General features: G+C 49.2%; 1 protein-coding gene across 4 annotated transcripts in view; it reads right to left on the minus strand.

The window, feature by feature from the left end:
* Positions 1 to 19734, minus strand: part of SRCIN1 (SRC kinase signaling inhibitor 1) — a 236558-nt gene that overhangs the window by 210274 nt on the left and 6550 nt on the right. For 3 of the 4 annotated variants that reach the window (XM_089773936.1, XM_089773934.1, XM_089773933.1), the window contains exons 2-3: positions 15685 to 15800; positions 3435 to 3558 (exon numbers count right to left, since the gene is read on the minus strand). The gene's annotated coding sequence lies outside the window, so the exon portion shown is untranslated. The remainder of the gene's footprint in view (positions 1 to 3434; positions 3559 to 15684; positions 15801 to 19734) is intronic. The other variant, XM_089773935.1, reaches the window with a different exon arrangement.

Raw genomic sequence — 19734 nt, forward strand, 5'->3', positions numbered from 1 at the left:
AGCTGGGCCGAGGCACTTCTGAGCAAATAAACAGGGAACGTACCAGGGATGCCACCCTGTGCCCGCAGTTCCATGGCCCATCCTCACCCAGCTCCTGTCCTTCCCCTAGCAGTCTCTCCCGCAAGCCGTGCAGAGGGGGCCACCTTGTGGCCACTGCTGCCACCAGCTGCTGCATTGAATTTCAAAAGAACCCCCCGCCCCCAGGTTCTGGACTATGATGTGTTTCACTGTATAGCCCCAGGGCTGCAGTTCTGGACCAGCACACTAGAGCGTCAGGGGCTGTTCACATCCTGAGATCTGGGCCTCCTGGTGCTGGGCACTGCATAGACTCCAGCTGAGATCAGGGCCCCGTTGTGCCGGGTGCTGCACATACCCAGAGAGACAGCCCCTGCTCAGAAACAGTCACATTCTAACCCGAAAGGATGGGCATGGGGTGGGATGGGAAACGGAGGGAGAGGGGATGAAGCAGCCACACAGCAGAGCTGGAAATAGAATCTACATCCTCACTCCCATCCAATACGCCAGCGTTTTTCAACCTTTCGGGTACCGGGGACCGGCTCGCTGCCTTCCTAACCTGTGCCAGGGAGATCCGAGACCAGCGCCGGTCCGCGGACCGGTCATTGAGAAATACCAGACCAGACCATGCTGCCCCCCCCAAAGCGCCACTCTCACATGCACCTAGCTCTCATGCTAACTCTGCCAGTATTTGAGTCAAGGACCCGAGCAACGCCAGGTACATTTTCTAGGCTACTGGATAATGGTGGAGCTGGAGTCACGTACCTAGCATCGATTTTCTGGGGCGGCCCTTGTGAGGATAAGAACATAAGAACATAAGAACGGCCGTACTGGGTCAGACCAAAGGTCCATCTAGCCCAGTAGCCTGTCACCCGACAGTGGCCAGCACCAGGTGACCCAGAGAGGGTGGACCGAAGACAATGATCAAGCGATATGTCTCCTGCCATCTCTCTCCAGCCTCTGACAAACAGAGGCCAACGACACCATTTCTATCCCCTGGCTAATAGCCTTTTATGGACCTAACCTCCATGAAATTATCTAGCTTCTCTTTAAACTCTATTATAGTCCTAGCCTTCACAGCCTCCTCTGGCAAGGAGTTCCACAGGTTGACTACACGCTGTGTGAAGAAGAACTTTCTTTTATTAGTTTTAAACCTGTTACCCATTAATTTCATTTGGTGTCCTCTAGTTCTTCTATTTAGGGAACTAATAAATAACTTTTCTTTATCAGCCCTCTCCACACCACTCATGATTTTATAGACCTCTATCATATCCCCCCTCAGTCTCCTCTTTTCTAAACTGAAAAGTCCCAGTCGCTTTAACCTCTCCTCATATGGGACCCGTTCCAAACCCCTAATCATTTTAGTTGCCCTTTTCTGAACCCTTTCCAAGGCCAAAATATCTTTTTTGAGGTGAGGAGACCACATCTGTACACAGTATTCAAGATGTGGGCGTACCATAGTTTTATACAGGGGCAGTAAGATATTCTGGGTCTTATTTTCTATCCCTTTCCTAATAATTCCTAGCATCCTATTTGCCTTTTTGACCGCCGCTGCACACTGTGTGGAAGTTTTCAGAGAACTGTCCACGATAACTCCAAGATCTCTTCCCTGATTCGTTGTAGCCAAATTAGCCCCCATCATACTGTACGTATAGTTGGGGTTATTTTTCCCGATGTGCATTACTTTACACTTATCCACATTACATTTCATTTGCCATTTTGTTGCCCAATCACTCAGTTTGGTGACATCTTCTTGGAGTCCCTCACAGTCTGCTTCTGTCTTGATTATCCTAAACAGTTTTGTATCATCTGCAAACTTTACTACCTCACTGCTTACCCCTTTCTCCAGATCATTTATGAATAAGTTGAAAAGGATTGGTCCCAGGACTGACCCTTGGGGTACACCACTAGTTACCCCTCTCCAATCTGAAAATTTACCATTTATTCCTACCCTTTGTTTCCTGTCTTTTAACCAGTTCTCAATCCAAGAAAGGACCTTCCCTCTTATCCCATGGCCATGTAATTTACACAAGAGCCTTTGGTGAGGGACCTTGTCAAAGGCTTTCTGAAAATCCAAGTATACTATATCTACTGGATCCCCCTTGTCCGCATGTTTGTTAACCCCTTCAGAGAACTCTAACAGATTAGTAAGACAGGATTTCCCTTTACAGAAACCATGTTGACTTTTGTCCAATAAATTATGTTCTTCTACATGCTTCACAATTTTATTCTTTACTATTGTTTCGACTAATTTGCCCGGTACTGAAGTTAGACTTACCGGTCTGTAATTGCCAGGATCGCCTCTAGAGCCCTTTTTAAATATTGGTGTCACATTAGCTACCTTCCAGTCATCAGGTACGGAAGCCGATTTAAAGGATAGGTTACAAACCACAGATAATAGCTCAGCAATTTCCCATTTTAGTTCTTTTAGAACCCTTGGATGAATGCCATCCGGTCCCGGAGATTTGTTAACATTAAGTTTTTCTATTTGTTCCAAAACCTCCTCTAATGACACTTCAATCCGGGACAGTTCCTCAGATTCATCACCCACAAAGGACGGTGCAGATTCAGGAATCTCCCCAACGTCCTCAGCCGTGAAGACTGAAGCAAAGAAATCATTTAGTTTCTCCGCAATGGCTTTATCATCCTTGATTGCTCCTTTTATTGCTCGATCATCTAGGGGACCCACAGGTTTTTTAGCCGGCTTCCTACTTCTAATGTACTTAAAAACCATAAATGTGCCAGGATTTCCCCAATGCTGCACCCCAGTAGCAGCAAAAACAGACTCCGCAAGCCAGTAGAATAGAGGGGGTTTATTGCTTCTCCAGGATACAGCCCAGCCTAGACATGATGTGTCTACAGGAGACTAGGCCAGGATGTCTCAGACCCCTTGAGATGGGGTCCCGGGGCTCCTAGATTCCAGCCCCTCCTTAGTCTGTAGAACCGGTTCGGTCACTGTCGGGGGGGGGGCCTTCAAGGCACCCCCCGCAGAGCAGTGCTTACAGACAGAGGCCAGTAGGGGTCACCCACAGCCCACAGCCCAAGCACAGCAACCAGCAAGGTACTGACACTACATCACAGCCCCACCTCGGGCTACACCAGACTAACACGGCTATATTTCTACCACCTCGGGAGGTTGACGGGAGAAACTCTCCTATCAACTTCCCTTACTCCTTGCTGTCATGAGGAATAGTGCAGTCAATGGGGGAGCCCTCAACATTTGATTTAGCGGGTCTTCCCTAGACCCACTAAATCAAATCCCAGAAGATCGATGCCCGAACCTCTGGTAAGGCCATGTCTCCACTTAGTCACTTGGTATGGCAGAGAGGGTGAGTAAATAAGGGGAGAACACACCCAAAGTGGGGCTGTCCTGGCATGCATGTGCACACTTTGTGGGGGGCGACATATCAGATGCTTACCTTGTCTCCATCCATGGTGCTCCACTGCTGAGGTCCCTCCAACGCCCTTCTTTCTCCTGTCGACTGTTATTCAGACAGGATCCAACATCGCAGTCACGCAGCCTATCCGTGTCCTGAGGTCTGTCTGCAAGTACAGTAACACCCGTGTTAGTCACCCAGATTTCAAAGGGATGAGTGGCTCTGGGTTTTTATGCCGACTGTTGCGAGTTCAACCACTGAGCTATTTATAGTACAGTACTGTCTCTTCTTTAATACCTCTTTCCTTCAGTTACATTCCTCCGGAGATCAGAGTTCCTGCTAAGCTGAGTGCTGAGGCCAAATTCAAACGCCACCCCACGGATTAGCAAAGTGCCCACAGCCGGCAGCATGTGTTTCTACCAATGGTGCACATCTGCACCTGTCTCGGTGCACATCACAAAATTTATCCCTCACGTGGCTGGAAAAAATTAGAGGGAACACTGCCGGCGATCAGTCATCCTTCCAGTGATTCCGATGTGGGACGTTCTACAGGGGATAAATACTTAGTTGGTCCAGCCATCCTCAGATGTGGCTTTCTTTTCACCTTGCTACATCTAGCCACTCAACGATACAATGTGACAGATAAATATTCGTCATTGTCCTTCAAACCCGGGGGGACAGGGGGAATATTTACAGTCACAGGGGAAGCACCTAAGTATTGTACAGACTAGGAGTCAGTTAAAGGACACATAGATCTCGTTAAGGACCCAGGTTTGCAACAGAATTCGAGGAGGCGACTCCCAGTTCAGAAAAAGGGGAAATCCAAGAAATGATGGCGGAGGGGCCAGGGAACCTCATTCCCAGCCTCCAAACACCCGCGTCAGCAAGGTGCCTCGGATCGCACAGGCAGACTTCTGATCGCTGTCTGCGTCCCGGGCCCTGATCCTGCCTCTACTTACCCACCCCATGGGCAGCCTCCCCCTTCATCCAGTCTGGCTACTCCAGGTGCTTAACTGCTTGCAGGCGTCGGGCCCTGACAGCCAAAAATATTGAAGCACCTAACCTCCCGCACTGTAATCTGTGCTGCAATTTCAATCAATATGTCCGGAAATGTAGAAAACCATCCCACCATATTTCTAATCGATGTGAATGGGTGTTGGATGGTTAATGGTGCAATTCAAACTGCCCAGGACGGCCACAAGGGTTGGTTTTGGTTTTTTAAATCAACTTCATTTGTTTGGTGTTAATCCCTCGCATCCAATTGTGAATAATGGACTGCCCTAATGGCTGTATATTAATTGTGTTCTGGGAGTGCCTAGCCACCCTGTTCACATGGCGCTAGGTGCTGCACAAACACGCAAGGAACATGTGAGGTCCATACACCCATTCCTCAATACACTCTCCTGCCTGGATTGGCTCTGCTTCTTTGCCCCCCCGCCCGTCCCGCCTGCCGCCAGAAGCCCCCCTGACTTGGGAGGAATTTGACAACCGGTCCTAATGGAACCAATTGATCACTTCTGCCAGGCCCATGCTGGGCATACGGTGCCCAACACTTAGAAGAGGGAGGCTGGGAGAAATCCCCTTTGCTCTTGGCCTAAAGGAAGAGAGGGAAGAGCCATGAAAGATGGGGAGGCTCTGGGTTGGGGGGTTTATGGAGGGAATGGACAAGAGGAGCCAAACTGGAAAGCGGGGTATGCGTGGAAGAATGCAACAAGCAGACCTGGGGCTGGGTGAGAGAAGAGCTGTCTAAAGACAGGGCCCTTATGGGGTGAAGGTAGCACTGGTTCCTGGTAGTGCCCAGGGGGGGATATATTTGTACCCCCATGTTGGTAGGAGCTGTCATCTGGGTAACCTGCCCTTGGCAGCCAACACAGCTTTTCAGAAGTAGGGGAGCGCCATGGATCCAAACTAGACCCCTTCATACGATGGAAACCACTTCCAAACAGGGGGTGCGTCCCCCACGCCCTACTTCCAGCACCTCCGAGGTGCAGCGATGCTGAATGCAATGCTGCTCTCAGATGGTTTTGCAAAACACCCAAAGGAAAGACGCATAGAGCCGGCTCGGGGAGGAGGGGAGACTTGCCACTTCCCAAGGAACAAGCTGTAGACATTTTGACACGGAGCTTACGCTCTGCTGGGAGGTGGAGAAGAGCGTTTGAGCTCTCTACTTGCCGAGCGAGGATGGGGTGCCAAAAATAACCAAGGCTTTTATTTAAATGACCCCTTTCCCACATTCAGAATGGGGAGCCACTGTCTAGGAAGGAGCCCCCCAGAAAAGGAATCTAGGGGTCAGAGTGGACCACAAGCGAAACATGAGTCAGTGCAACACTGTTGCAAAAAAAGCAAACCTGATTCTGGGTGGCGTGAACAGGAGTGTGGTGAGCCAGACACGAGAAGTCGTTCTTCTGCTCGACTCTGCGCTGATTAGGCCCCAGTTGGAGGATTGTGTCCAGTTCTGGGCACCGCATTTCAAGAAAGATGTGGAGAAATTGGAGAAGGTCCAGCGAAGAGCAACCAAAATGATGAAAGGTCTAGAGAACGTGAGCTATGAGGGGAGACTGAAAGAATTGGGCTTGTTCAGTTTGGGAAAGAGAAGACTGAGAGGGGACATGAGAGCAGTTTTCAAGCATGGAAAAGGGTGTTATAAAGAGGGAGAAAATTATTCTCCTTGGCCTCTGAGGACCAGACAAGAGGCAATGGGCTTAAACTGCAGCAAGAGAGGTTTAGGTTGGACATTAGGAAAAACTTCCTGCCTGTCAGGGTGGTGAAACACTGGAATAAATTGCCTAGGGGGGTTGTGGAATCCCCATCACGGGGATATTGAAGAGCAGGTTGGACAGACACCTGTCAGGGATGGTCTAGACTATGCTTGGCCCTGCCATGAGGGCAGGGGACTGGACTTGATGATCTCCCTTCCAGTTCTAGGATTCTCGGATTCCACCTAGTTCAATTAAATCAGCTGGAAATTAAACCTGTTGTGTCCGTCTGTGATCAGTAGAGGGAGCAAAGACACATACTAAAACACACAAAGCAGGGCTCTCCCAGAAGAGTTGGAAACTTCTATCACCCCCTCTCTCCCCTGCCCTTAATTCCCAGAATACATTGGTTCAAGTTATCGGAGAAATTGGTCCTTTCAGGCCACTTTGCACTTTGGGGGAGGAAGTCAGCTGGCTGGACTCTCTTTGCTTGTAGGCGACCATATGGAAATCCAGGCTGCCAGGTAACTGGAAGTTGTTTCAACCCCCTCCTCCCAAGAAATCAAGTGAAATTCAGGGGAGGACAAATATTTGTCATGTGTCTGGAACAATCTCTCACACACACACACACACACACACACACACACACACTGCATCGCAAACGCACTTCCAGCCAAAGGGATCACACGAAAGAATATTTAAACTCCCACACCAGATATTTTAGTTCCTTTCCATTCCAGGGCCATTAAATTTACTTTTTCCCCCTGCATCCTCGGAGCATTCCTTGGGCGAGGGGGCTGCCGTAGCAAAGCCACAGAGGTAAATGGGAATGTTTAAATTAATTTCCCCCGGGGCTTTGCCTGTGTGTTCACTTCTTCTGTTAGAAGGTTCAAGCTTTTAAGTGTGAATTGATAGAGGTGGGTTGATACAGATGTGGTCTCCTCACCTCAAAAAAGATATTTTGGCCTTGGAAAGGGTTCAGAAAAGGGCAACTAAAATGAAGAGGTTTGGAACAGGTCCCATATGAGGAGAGGCTAAAGTGACTGGGACTTTTCCGTTTGGAAAAGAGGAGACTGAGGGGGGATATGAGAGAGGTCTATAAAATCATGAGTGGTGTGGAAAGGGCGAATAAAGAAAAGTTATTCATTAGTTCCCATAATAGAAGAACCAGAGGTAGCAGGTTTCAAACTAATAAAAGAAAGTTCTTCTTCACACAGCGTGTCGTCAACCTGTGGAACTCCTTGCCAGAGGAGGCTGGGAAGGCTAGGACTATAACAGAGTTTAAAGAGAAGCTAGATAATTTCATGGAGGTTAGGTCCATAAAAGGCTATTAGCCAGGGGATAGAAATGGTGTCCCTGGCCTCTGTTTGTCAGAAGCTGGAGAAGGATGGCTGGAGACAAATCGCTTGATCATTGTCTTCTGTCCACCCTCTCTGGGGCACCTGGTGTTGGCCACTGTCGGCAGACAGGCTACTGGGCTAGATGGACCTTTGGTCTGACCCAGTATGGCCGTTCTTATATTCTTATGTTGGTTGGTTTTTTTTTCCTGATGGGCTAGAGACAAATGGGGGGAAATTCTTCAGGCCCGTAGAAAAGGACATTAGAAATGACCAGGGCATTCATTCGGATTAACGGGAGACAAAATGTAGAATATTGTCACCCCGGCGGAAAGCCTTGCGAGTGGTTTTTGAAAAGTCAAACAGAAAGCTGCTCCCGGCAGGCTGTAGCCCTGGTGGGAGACGGTTTCCAAACGGCCCCCGAGCAGAAATGTGAAATTGACTCACCAGCCTGAGAAGCCAGGACAAAGCAAGAACACAAATAAAAGAAAACACCCCCCCTTTCGCTTTCATAGCGTCCCTACTCAGAGGGAGATGGTGTGTTAATCTGAGAGTGCCTCTTTAAAAAAAAATCCCAACCCAATAAGACTAGGATCCCGGAAGGAGAAGGGGATTTGGCTGAATTCTACTACTCCACAGGTGTCTGCCTCATGGCGTGAAATCTTGGCAGGCTGGGGCCAGGCTGTCCCCTCTGGAAGGGAGTGCTCCGAGCTTGGGAGGCTGAAAAGAACAAACTAAAGTGGGGCAGCAGGCAGAGAAGGGAGGTCTCTGTTGACCTAGGATCAGAAACTCAGTGGTGGTTTAGGGCCCTGAAGGCTCTGGCTTGAGTCTAGTCACTCTCCTACTAGGGGGTTCTCAGTACCAGTAAGTGCCGTTTTTCTTCCCTCACCCTGAAATGGGTTGGATTGTCCCCAGACTGGTCCAGAGCTTGTGGGCTAGCCAACCCGCCTGGATGGTGCTGGACGTGCGATGGAGGGGGATCTGGGTTCAATGATCTCTGGAGCTCCCCTCCGCTTCTGCAAGTTGATTCTAGGCTGTGGGTGACTCCAGAGGCGGCCACAGCTGAAGTAGGATTTTAAGGCCGCTCTTCTAATCAGCCTCAGAAGCGAGACCCTCCCCTGGGGCGGCAGGGAGGGATGCTAGACTCAAAGCCCATCCCTTTTCTCCCAAATTACACCCCTCGTGAGGTGCTACCCTGGAGCCAGGAACTGAGATTTTACCGACAAAGCGGGATCCTGTTACTACCTGCAGACACGCCCCTCTCCGGGCACTCATCCCTTCCCCCCACGCTCCCAAAGCGTTCCCCTGGAGAAATCCGGGTGCCAACGCGATGCCAAGAAAAGTGGGTCCCACGGCTTGGTGCTTTCCTCTGTACTATTCCACCCCCGAAGCCTGGCCTTCACACCCTCCAGCGTGGCCGGGGGAGCCGCGGGCAGCTAGGCCTCCCTTCAGGACTTTTTGCCTGCCTGGCTAGTGGCTCAGTAGTTGAGATTGCAAAAGGGTCACTAGACACCACTCTGCTCTGTGAACGGGCATCAGCCTCGCTCTCCTCGGAAAATGCCTCCGAGCCTGCCCCCTTGGAGGAGATCAGGGTCTGTGCATTTTGATTCCTTTTCCCTCCTTTCTCTGGGCGTCCCGTACGGCTCGCTTCTTAGAAACTGCCACTCGTCCCCGGGGATCACCAGGAAAACACGCCCTCCCCCCCACAGGCCACATTTTTAAAAAACAGCCCCATTCCCCGCCTCCTCCTTTTTTTTTTTTAATTAACCCTGACCCCAGCTGCACATCTGCAGCGCAAAGGAGGGGAGCTGTATAAAACCGTATAGGGGGTGGATGATTAAATGCTTCATAAATTCAGGTGTTTGGGAGCCTAGTGAGGGAGGGGCCAGCACATTCCCTCGCACCATCTGGGTCTTGTTAACGCGGGCCAGCTTAAATCAGTGGATGAGTTAGGCAAACTCGGGTGCATGAAACAGGAACCTTTGTGCGGCGGAGTTGAGGGAGGGTCCTTTTCCCCTCCCCTCTCCTTGCCAAGGAGTCTTGGGAGGGAGACATCAGTGTGAAATGGGGGGGAGAAGGATTTGGGAGTTGAACAACGGGGGGGAGGAGCAAACGGCAATTGGGGAGAGACAGAGGCGACTTGTAACCGCCTCGCTCCCCACATGAGTTGCTGATTGTTGTAGTCACTTAAGGGGAGGCGGGTGTCATCCTTCCCCCCAAAACCCAACACACAGCTAATGCAGAGCTTCCACTGTAGCTGGCTGTCTCCATAATTCGATGGTACAGCATCTGATTGCTATCCAAATCCCGTTTCCCCAGGGTTTGGAGCTACAGGGCTCGGCAGACAGAATGGCAAATCCTTGATTTGACGAACTGTGGAGGAGAGGAAATGGAGAATTCCAAATTAGTGCTTTAAAGCTCCACACCCCCCTTTTTTAGTTTTTGGAAACCTTCAATCAAAAATGAAAGAAACCCCCTTTCCCTTCCCAGGGCTAGCCAAGGGAAAAGGCTGGATGAAAAAACAACCCAGCATCTTCTTGCTGCTTTATTTTTAACTCCCCCTGGTGCACAGTGGCCTCTCTAGAAACTGTGACCTTAGCCAAATTCTCCAGGAAAACAAAAGTCCGAGAAGCAGAAAAGGGCCTCTAGGAAGATAAGGGCTTCTTTTAGGATATTACAGGAGGCATCATATGGCCCCAGAAAATCAAGTGATCAAACTTTGCACCCCAAAAGTGTACTGAACTAGCCTAAAGCAATTAACCTGGCCCCGTAGGCCAGCTCTAGAGGTCGTTCTACCAGGGCAGATCCCTGCTGGAAGGGGAATATGGTATACTGGGGACGGGTAGAACTGTGCGCCTGCCACTGATTCAGCTAGGTGAGCAGGGGAAAAAAGAACCCACTCTTCCTATTAACTAAAGTAGTTAAATCAGCACAAAAACGGTGTGTCGGCCAGGCCTCCAAACAGAGCCGCGACTGCCCAGGGGAGGTTATACTAGTATCCCCCACCGCCACTAAATCAATTTGAATCCGAAGGACCATCACAAACCTCTCGCCCTTCTCCACCAAGTGCCCGGTGCCCGCCTGTGACCTCTTCTCTCCCATAGCAACGTGTCTATTTAAACAACAACCGCCGACCCCTTCCAACCCTACCAAAACACAGCACTCCGCTGCACACGCTTCTCCCCCCCGGAGAGAGGAGGACAGAACAAACAACATCTGAGAGATGTTAGTCCCCTCTTAATGCACGGCTGGCGGGGGCTGACAACCTGCACAGATGCGTACGGGACAAGAACCGTTGTGTCCAAATGAAACAGGCCTTATCTGGGCTAAAATGTAAAGGGAAACGCTTTCGCTATATTAGTGCTACCAGTTTCCTGTGTAGACAAGGCCTCGGTGTGAAGCAGTTTAGTTGATCTGACTGAGGTAGAGAGATATCAATATAAAGCAGTTGGGTGTAGACCTATAGAGCCAGAGTTTCAACGGTAGTCGGTAGCTCCTATGGGAGTTAGGCACTTAATCATCGGGGCAAAGTAGCTTCTGCTGGAATCAAGGGAGTAGCAGTGATGCAATCCTCATGTAAAAAACCCCAGGCAGTAATTTAGCAATAAATACAGGATGATTCCACCTAAAACTGTGATGTAAAGCAGGAGAAGGCCCAGTTCTTGCCCCAACTGGACTAAATTGGGAGATAAACTGGGGCAGTTACATTGAGCATACGCCCTCCTGTGGAAACAGTTATATCAGCCGAAATGTGATGATGTTGTCATAGCAAATTGAAACCTATAAACGTCACTTTTATATCGACCCACTTGCCTCCACGCTACCCGAGAGTTAAACCAATTTACCGAAAAACGGTGAGAAGTCCCGTGGTCCCTTAAAGACGAGCAGATTTATTTGTACCTAAGCTTTCGTGGGCAAAGACCCACTTCGTCAGATGCATCATCTTTTCATCTTTGCCCGCAAAAGCTTATGCCCAAATACATCTGCGAATCTTTAACGTGCTGCAGGATCCTTCCTTGGTTTTGCGGATACAGGCCAACACGGCAAGCCCTCTATTTGATTTCCCTAAATTGTTGTCTCCAATGCAAATAATCTGGTGTACTGCTGCATAGAAGGATTCATCCTCACACAACCTTGCACAGAAATAAGTCCGTTTTAGTTTACACCTTTCGTTCTGCGCATTAATGCCAATTTAGTTCTGCTGGTGCACGTTTGTGTTCCGAGATTGATGCACTAAACATGCCTCTCAGGTGAGATGCATTTTTAAGGACTGGACTCGGGTTAGCCTGAGGGTCGGATTCCCCTTTACTTCCACGTCTTGTTCAGTCATTTATGCCATGCAATGATTGAGGCTGCAGCCTTCCATACAGATTCTTTATCCCACACATGTGGGTACTAGGGGACTAATGTGGACACACTACCTCAACTTAGAGCCCCAGAAAACTCTGGGGAGTAATTACTTTGAATGACCATGGGAAGGAGCTATTTCTAAAGAAGCTATTTCAGAGTATTTCTTCCAGAACAGCTTATTCCAAAATAAGGCTATGATCCCATGTGCTTTTCTTAGAAGCAGGGCTTGACAAATCCACTTATCTACTTGCCACAGGCGAGTAGATTTCAGCCAGTCACCCCGTTCACCGGTGGTGTGTGCATGCGCAGTGCGGGTCTGGTGCATGTGCGGTGCGGGGCTGGCGAGTGGGTTTTTGCTGCAGTCCTCGAGCCCTGCTTATAAGCATAACAAAATCACTTTTCTGTGCCTCAGTTTCCCATTTCTACAACAGAGAAAATAGCCCTGTCCTGCTTCACCGTGGTGGTTTCAGAGTAAATGCTGGGAGATGGCAGGAACCATTAAAGTTATAGACCTTCCCGTTTGTGATTTTTTAAAAAATTCTGGTGTAAATCATTTTCAATAATAACACTGCGGGTGTGACTACATAGCCGCATTATTTCAGAATAACGTTCGTTATTCTGAAATAATGCGAGCACCTACACAGCCATTCCGTTATTTTGAAATCTCTTGTGCAACGCCGTTCTTCCTGAAAAGTAACAGCTGTAACAGCATTGCGCAAGAGGGTTTTTCTTGCGCAAGAAGGGGCAGTGTAGACAACTCCTTCTTGCACAAGAGCCTCTTCTGCAAAAATGGTGGCTCATTAGGTATGCAAATGAGGCTCGGCGATATTCCACCCTTAGCCTCATTTGCATATTACTCGCGCAAGAAGCCGCGAGTGTAGACATAGCCCAAGTGTGGGATACACAATCTGTATGGAAGGCTGGAGCCTCAATCCACACTACAGCTATTTCGAAATAGCTAGTTTGGAAGAGGCGTTATTCCTCGTGGAATGAGATTTACAGAAGTCGGAATAAGCCATCTGTTATTTTGAATGTGTTTCAAAATAACAGAATGGCTGTGTAGACACTCACATTGTTATTTCAGAATAACGAACGTTATTCTGAAATAATGCGGCTATGTAGACACACCCGCAGTGTTATTATTGAAAATGATTTACACCAGAATTTTTTTAAAAATCACAAACGGGAAGGTCTATAACTTTAATGGTTCCTGCCATCTCCCAGCATTTACTCTGAAACCACCATGGTGAAGCAGGACAGGGCTATTTTCTCTGTTGTAGAAATGGGAAACTGAGGCACAGAAAAGTGATTTTGTTATGCTTATAAGCAGGGCTCGACGACTGCAGCAAAAACCCACTCACCAGCCCCGCACCGCGCATGCACCAGACCCGCACTGCGCATGCACACACCACTGGTGAACTGGGTGACCGGCTGAAATCTACTCGCCTGTGGCAAGTAGATAAGTGGATTTGTCAAGCCCTGCTTCTAAGAAGCACATGGGATCTTTTTCAGGGGAGAGGGCAATATGCCACGTCTATCGAAAAGACAACATGAAAAGCTCCATTTCCTTTCACCCCACCTCTCCCTTAGACTTGTGTTGTTCTAGCTCAAAGTCAGTCTTAGTTCTGTTGGTCATGAGCCAAAGATCTGAGGCACTTTGCAGGGGAACCCAGAGAGTCATGGCAAAGCCCCCCATTTTTATCTCTGTAAGTTCCCATTTGAGTTTATGGGTTTGAGCTTCAGATTATGACCGAGAGACCCCAGCTCCTCAGTCACATTCAATCTAAGTGATCACTAGACTGACTAGACCCATGACAGACTAGTAACATCTGGAGGGCCCCTGTGGTGTGAATGAAGGCATATGATGCTTTTCATGTTGTATTTTCCATACAGGCGGCAGATTGCCTTTTCCCCTGGAAAAGACCCCGTGTGCTTCTTATAGGCATAACAATTTCCCTATGATTACATAGACAGGCTATATCTACCCTACAGTTTTTCCGGTATCCCCTGAAAAACTCTGCCGCATCCAGGGAACGCAACCGCTTTTTCAGATCAGTTTCCGAAAAAGCAGGTGCACTCTTTTGGAAGAGCCCTTATCCCTCATAAAATGAGGAATACTGTGTAGATGGGCCAAATGTTGGAAAAGCCTCTTCGGAAAAAAGAATCAGAAAAAGGTACGCAAATTGCAAACTGCAATTTGCGTACCTTTTTCCGAAAAATAACTGCAGTGTAGACCTAGCCACAGTCTGTACATCTATACTGCGGAGCTATTTCAGGATACTTCCAGTATCCCAAAATAGCTATCCCGCGTCCTGACAAAATATCTTTTAAAATAATGGGCAGGATTCGCCAAACCACAGCGAGCCCCGCTCACCAGCCGCGCTGTCCGACGATCTGCGCATGCGAAGATCGTTCTGCACATGCGCAGATCACCCGAACCCGGCTCTTCCGGGTTGCACTCTACTTGCCACGGGCGAGTAGATTGCATTATTTGTTGAGCCCTGATAATGGGTATGCTATTCCAAAGTCCCTGTAAACCTCGTTCCACAAGGATTAAGGAAGGTTTCGGAATAGTGCTTTATTTTGAAATTTGGTGCTGGGTGACAGTGCCAAATTATGAAATAAGCAAGTTCAAAAATGACTCAAAGTAAGCGACGCAATTTGCGTAGCTCAAATTGAGTTGCTTATTTCGAGCTAAGGGGGCAGTGTAGACGCACCCGTTCCAGAGTAGAGATCTGACCCCAAGACTTTCAAATCCACGACTAATGCTCTAGCCACCGCACCATTCTTCCCCTAGAAAATATTAGACCCCCGGAAGGGATCCGGCAGCATGTAGGTGTCCTACTTACACAGGTTTATTTGTGCCTCCTTCATTCAGCAGGCTAAGATATGTTAGCACAATCGGAACAAACCAGAGACCAGAAAGGAAAACAGCCCAGCCCTCCCTAACCACGAATCTTTCTCTTGAAAACTGAAAGGTCGGTTTGATAATCTTGGCTCTTGGGCCAAACTCCTCCATCCTCTCTTGGCTGTTGCTCACAGCTAGACCCACTGCACAAATAGTGTGAGCCAGAGTTTTAGGTGAACACACTGGGCCAAACGCTACCATGCTTGTTCCTAGCTTGAAAGCAAGGATTGCCATGCTGGGGCAGGTGGGTAAAGGGCCAGAATAAAAAAAATCATTGTTAAAAACACATTCAGGATTAGCACTGATTTTTGTCTGCAGAGACACAGCCTACACACACACACACACACACAGTCCCCCCACACACACACAGTTCCCCCCCCACACACACACACAGTTCCCCCCCCACACACACACACAGTTCCCCCATCCCTTTTGGCGTTGTTAATTTAGAAAGAAAAAGCAACATCTTTCCCTTCCTAGCTAGGTTTCCCCCTCCCCTGAGCATTTATAAAGATCTCTTTGTTTGGAGGAAAAATGGGATCTCCTTTCCTTTTACCTTCCAGGGCGAGCCTAGCCCCTCTCCCCTCCTGCGAAAACACACAGGAAAGGGTTTTCTTTCGCCGCTTGATTAGATTCAAAGGGATCTTTGTCTGGGGGTAGGTCCTGCCAAGCCCTCCCCCACCTCCCTTCTGACCCCCAAGACTCTGCCTGGTTTTGTTTTAAACTAGGAGAGACAGATCTGCCCCTTTGGGGTTTTTTTTAGAGGCTGCCCTTTGATTTTCCTGGATGGCAGTTCTATGTTGTGCATTGACACATGTTTCTCTCTCCCTGGCTCACCTAGGAACAGACAGGGGGTTTCCCGAGAGAAATCTCCTCCCGTCCCAGTTTCCTTGACAATTTGTGTTTAAAAATGCAAAACGTATCTGGAAGGAAACAAACCAGCAGTGGGGTCAGCCAGGTTGGATCATTCTCTGGGCCTGCGATTTAATTGAGAAACTCACTCCTTACGTCCACATAGCAGCAGACTCCAGCTTCTTTTAGGGGCTCAGCAGAAAACCTTGTCATTAAGGTTGCCAGGGGTCCCGTTTTGTACCGGACAGTCCAGTAGTGGAGCTTTCTGTTCGGGAAACAAATTGAGAAACTATCAATGAGACAATGGAAATGTCGGGTATTTTCTAAATAAGATGTAATATCGATTGTGATGTAATGCCAAGTGTGTCCAGTATTTTTGCTGTAAGCATCTGGCAACCCTGCTTGTCGTCCTCTTCTCCTAACCCTTGAGTGACAGGGGGCAATTTTCTCACGAGGGCTCTGTAATAAAAGTGTATACGATATATTGCGGAGAGAAGCCGGGGTCCACTTAGCTCTGCAATAGATGTTGTGCTTGAAACTCCCTAAAACATTTAGTGGTGAGATTCGCCATGTGCTTCACATGGACTTAAAAGATATGGAAGATCTAAGTCTCTTTATTGAGATATATAGTATAATATAGATATTAGGCTCAGGACTCCGCCCCCCCAGCATCGGGGGTCCGCCCTGGTGCTGCAGCTCCTTTGCTGCCCGTCCGCAGGGCTGGAGCCAACTAAATCTACCACCTGGGCTCTGGTGTGCGAGGGGAACGTGGAGGGTCTTTCTCCTTCTCGGGCAGAGGTCACATCAGTGAAATTTTGGGGAATTTTTTTTGCTTCTCACGTGTGTGCGGCCCCGACTGATTTTCCTGTGAGTCAGTGGCCCCCGACCCAAAAAAGGTTCCTGGTGTAGAAATCTACGTATACATGTCTGTTTATCTGTTAGCCACTACATATATGTTAGGTGTCGCGTACACCTGGGCTGTGTCTAGACTGGTAAGTTTTTCCCCAAAAGCAGCTGCTTTTGCGGAAAAACTTGCCAGCTGTCTACACTGGCTGCTTGAATTTCCACAAGAGCACTGACTTCCTACTGTCTGAAATCAGTGCTTCTTGCGGAAATACTATGCTGCTCCCGTTCGAGCAAAAGTCCCTTTTGCGCAAAACTTTTGCGCAAAAGGGCCAGTGTAGACAGCTCAGATTTGTTTTGTGCAAAAAAGCCATTTTCGCAATCGGGGATTTTTTGCGCAAAAGCGTGTCTAGATTGGCACGGATGCTTTTCTGCAAAGAGTGCTTTTCTGGAAAAGCGTCCGTGCCAATCTAGATGCTCTTTTCCGCAAATGCTTTTAACGGAAAATCATGCCAGTCTAGACGTAGCCCTTGTGAATAACTCTTCTGAGCATGGTCTGAATAGAATATACACCTGAGAGAGATGCAGAGAGGGAGAGTGAAGGATGGGGAGCTTGATAGGTACTAGGAAGTTACAGCAACTGATGTGTTCTGCTCTTCCCATAATGCTATTCACCCATGTCAAGTAGGCACAGCACTTTGAAAACGGAAGTCCACTTTGGCATGAGACAATAGGGCACATGAATGGTTTAAAACAAACCAAAGGAAGTTTTTCCTTACTCAGTGCACAGTCAATCTGTGGAACTCCTTGCCAGAGGATGTAGTGAAGACCAGGACTTGAACAGGGTTAAAAAAAGAGCTAGATAGATTCATGGAGGTTGAATCAATCAATGGCTGTTTGCCAGGATGGGTAGGAATCGTGCCGCTAGCCTCTGTTTGTCTGGAGGTGGATGACGGGGAAGGGATCACGTGAGGATTACCTGTTATGTTCCCTCCCTCTGGGGCACCTGGCATTGGCCACTGTCGGCAGACAGGACTCTGGGCTAGATGGACCTTTGGTCTGACCCAGTATGGCCGCTCTTATGTTCTTATGTGTGTCCTAGCGCAGGTTAGGAGGTACCCTACACCCAGCTGCAGTCTCCAAACAGAAGAAAAGCACAGAACCAAACAACAGAGCAAGCAGCTGGTTGGAACTGCGGGGCTGGATTCTAACGACTAGAGAGGAATTTTGTAAGTAGCACAGTAGATCAGTCCAGGAACAGGGTCAAGCTGAAACGCATCTCTCTGAGGCAGGCCTGCTGGGAACATGCCCAGAAATGGGCTGAAGGTCTCCTTTGCATATTGGCCTGCCCGGCCTCTTTGATCTCTTTGGCTAAGCTGGCTTCACCCGCGTTTTTAAGAATCAATTGGCTACACCGTTGAGCCAATACCTGCCCCTATGTCTGAGCAAGCGGACAAGTGTGTGGCGAAACAGGTCTAGATGCATATTTCAAATGGCATGAGGGCAGGTGTAAACGTGTGTGCAACGCACACACAGGCATGTAGGATTCGTGTGTGTGTGTGTGTGTATCCTAAAACCTCTTTTAAATGTTGCCTCTCTTAGTTATACTCTCGGCTAATGTCTGGATGAAGGCGAAGAGTGAGCTTGGATAGGGTTGGAGTGTGTGTATTTTCTGTTTGCGTTGAAATGTTCAGCTCCCAAAGACAAGAGGAAAGGCATCAGTTTCCACCAGCCAATGATCCGTCACCGAGGGCTGTTAGAGGAACCTTTTTCTCCCCCAAAAAGGTGTTTCCCACACTCCTCCGGGGGGCTGCTCTGGAAGGCACACAGGTAGCAGAGCGGGGGTTATGTGCTGGCAGTTAAAACCAGCACTCAAAGCAAAAACAGAGTCAAAACAGAGGCCCCGCCAGGCAGCCAACAATTTCTCGTGAGGAAGGAAGATTTAATACAAATACAAAGACAAAGCAAAAGGCAGATGGGGTAGAACGGAGGCAGGGTGCCCTTCTCCCTGCACAATTCTCACTTCCGCTTCTTGGGGGGGGACGCCTCCTTAGCACGTCAAGCAGGGCAGCTTCTCCTTAGGGGTGCGACTACACAGCACCCTGAACTCGGAATACGATCCGCAAGTTGCGCTACACCAATTGCGTCTCTTATCTCGAATCGGTTTCGAAATAGCGTATTTTGAAGCGTGGCGCCTCTACCCAGCACCAAATTTCAAAACAACGCGTTATTTCGAGCCGTCCCTTATCCCTCGTGCAACGAGGTTCACCGGGTTGCCGAATTTACATGCCCGTTATTTCAGAAAATATTTCGAAATAATGGGCAGCTTGTGTAGACGTGGGCTAGCTATTTCGGGATAGCCGTACAGAATAGACATGCCCCCTTGGGAACCAGCCAAAGCAGGACAAGTTACCCTGCTCTCTTGGCCCCTCTCATGCCGGGGTCCTCCTCTGGCCAACGCCACGTGCTTTTTGCAGGCTCGCAAACATCCCTCCGACCCACCCTGAAAACAGTGCCCCCCTCCTGGCTTCTTAAAACGTGAGAGTCGGAAAATGAGGGGGGAGACTTTGACCTGTCGCGCCTCCATTGATTTATGGATGAACCCCGAGCTCGCAAGGGAGCCCAGCCCCCGAGTAACTGGCTTGTAGCGTGGGCTGGGCAGCAAGACAGAGGAACGATTTGGCTTCTGCGGTTCTAGGGTGATAAAAGGCTGGGTAGCCTGCAGCGAGCATTGTTCGCCGGCCTATTACCAAATGAAAAGGGAGGATTCCTCCTCCCTTCCCGCTGCCCCACCCCCAGCCACCCGAAAAGCGCGGCTGGATGGGTAAATGCGGGGGGGGGGCATTTGGCCCCAGCCCAGCTGTTCTCCGGACCAGAGTTCACAGAGTTCAAACTGCAAAGATGGGAGGGGGAGATAGAGGGGAAACTGACACCCACAGATCGCCCTGTGGCCAGAACAAACAACTGGACTTTGCAACCCGCCACCGCGGTACAAAACGCAGGCAGCCCCCGGGAAAAGAAAGCAGAGCCCCGGGTGAGAGGCAGCTGGAATCGCATGCGCTAGGGGCAGAGTTAAGGTTCTGCTCCCAGGCAGGCGCCTAGAGGCCGATTTTCCAGCCTCCGTGGAGGCCAGTGGCGAATCCCTCCCCTCCTCCCATGCTTCCTGAGAGGCAGGTTTTGACTCTAGTTTTCCCAAGGTGGAGAGCAACATGGGAAAACCAGATCTGGCTCCTGCCCAGCCATTTCCCCTTGGTGCCAGGGAGCCTGGGCAGATCTGGGGAAGGAGGCCCAGGAAAATCCCCCCTCTTCCCACCTTTGTCTCTCCTGCACATCTTGGAGGGATGGTGGGGCAAGAA

The sequence above is a fragment of the Pelodiscus sinensis genome, chromosome 29 (assembly GCF_052426305.1).
Source record: "Pelodiscus sinensis isolate ZL-2025 chromosome 29, ASM5242630v1, whole genome shotgun sequence".
NCBI lineage: Eukaryota > Metazoa > Chordata > Testudines > Trionychidae > Pelodiscus > Pelodiscus sinensis.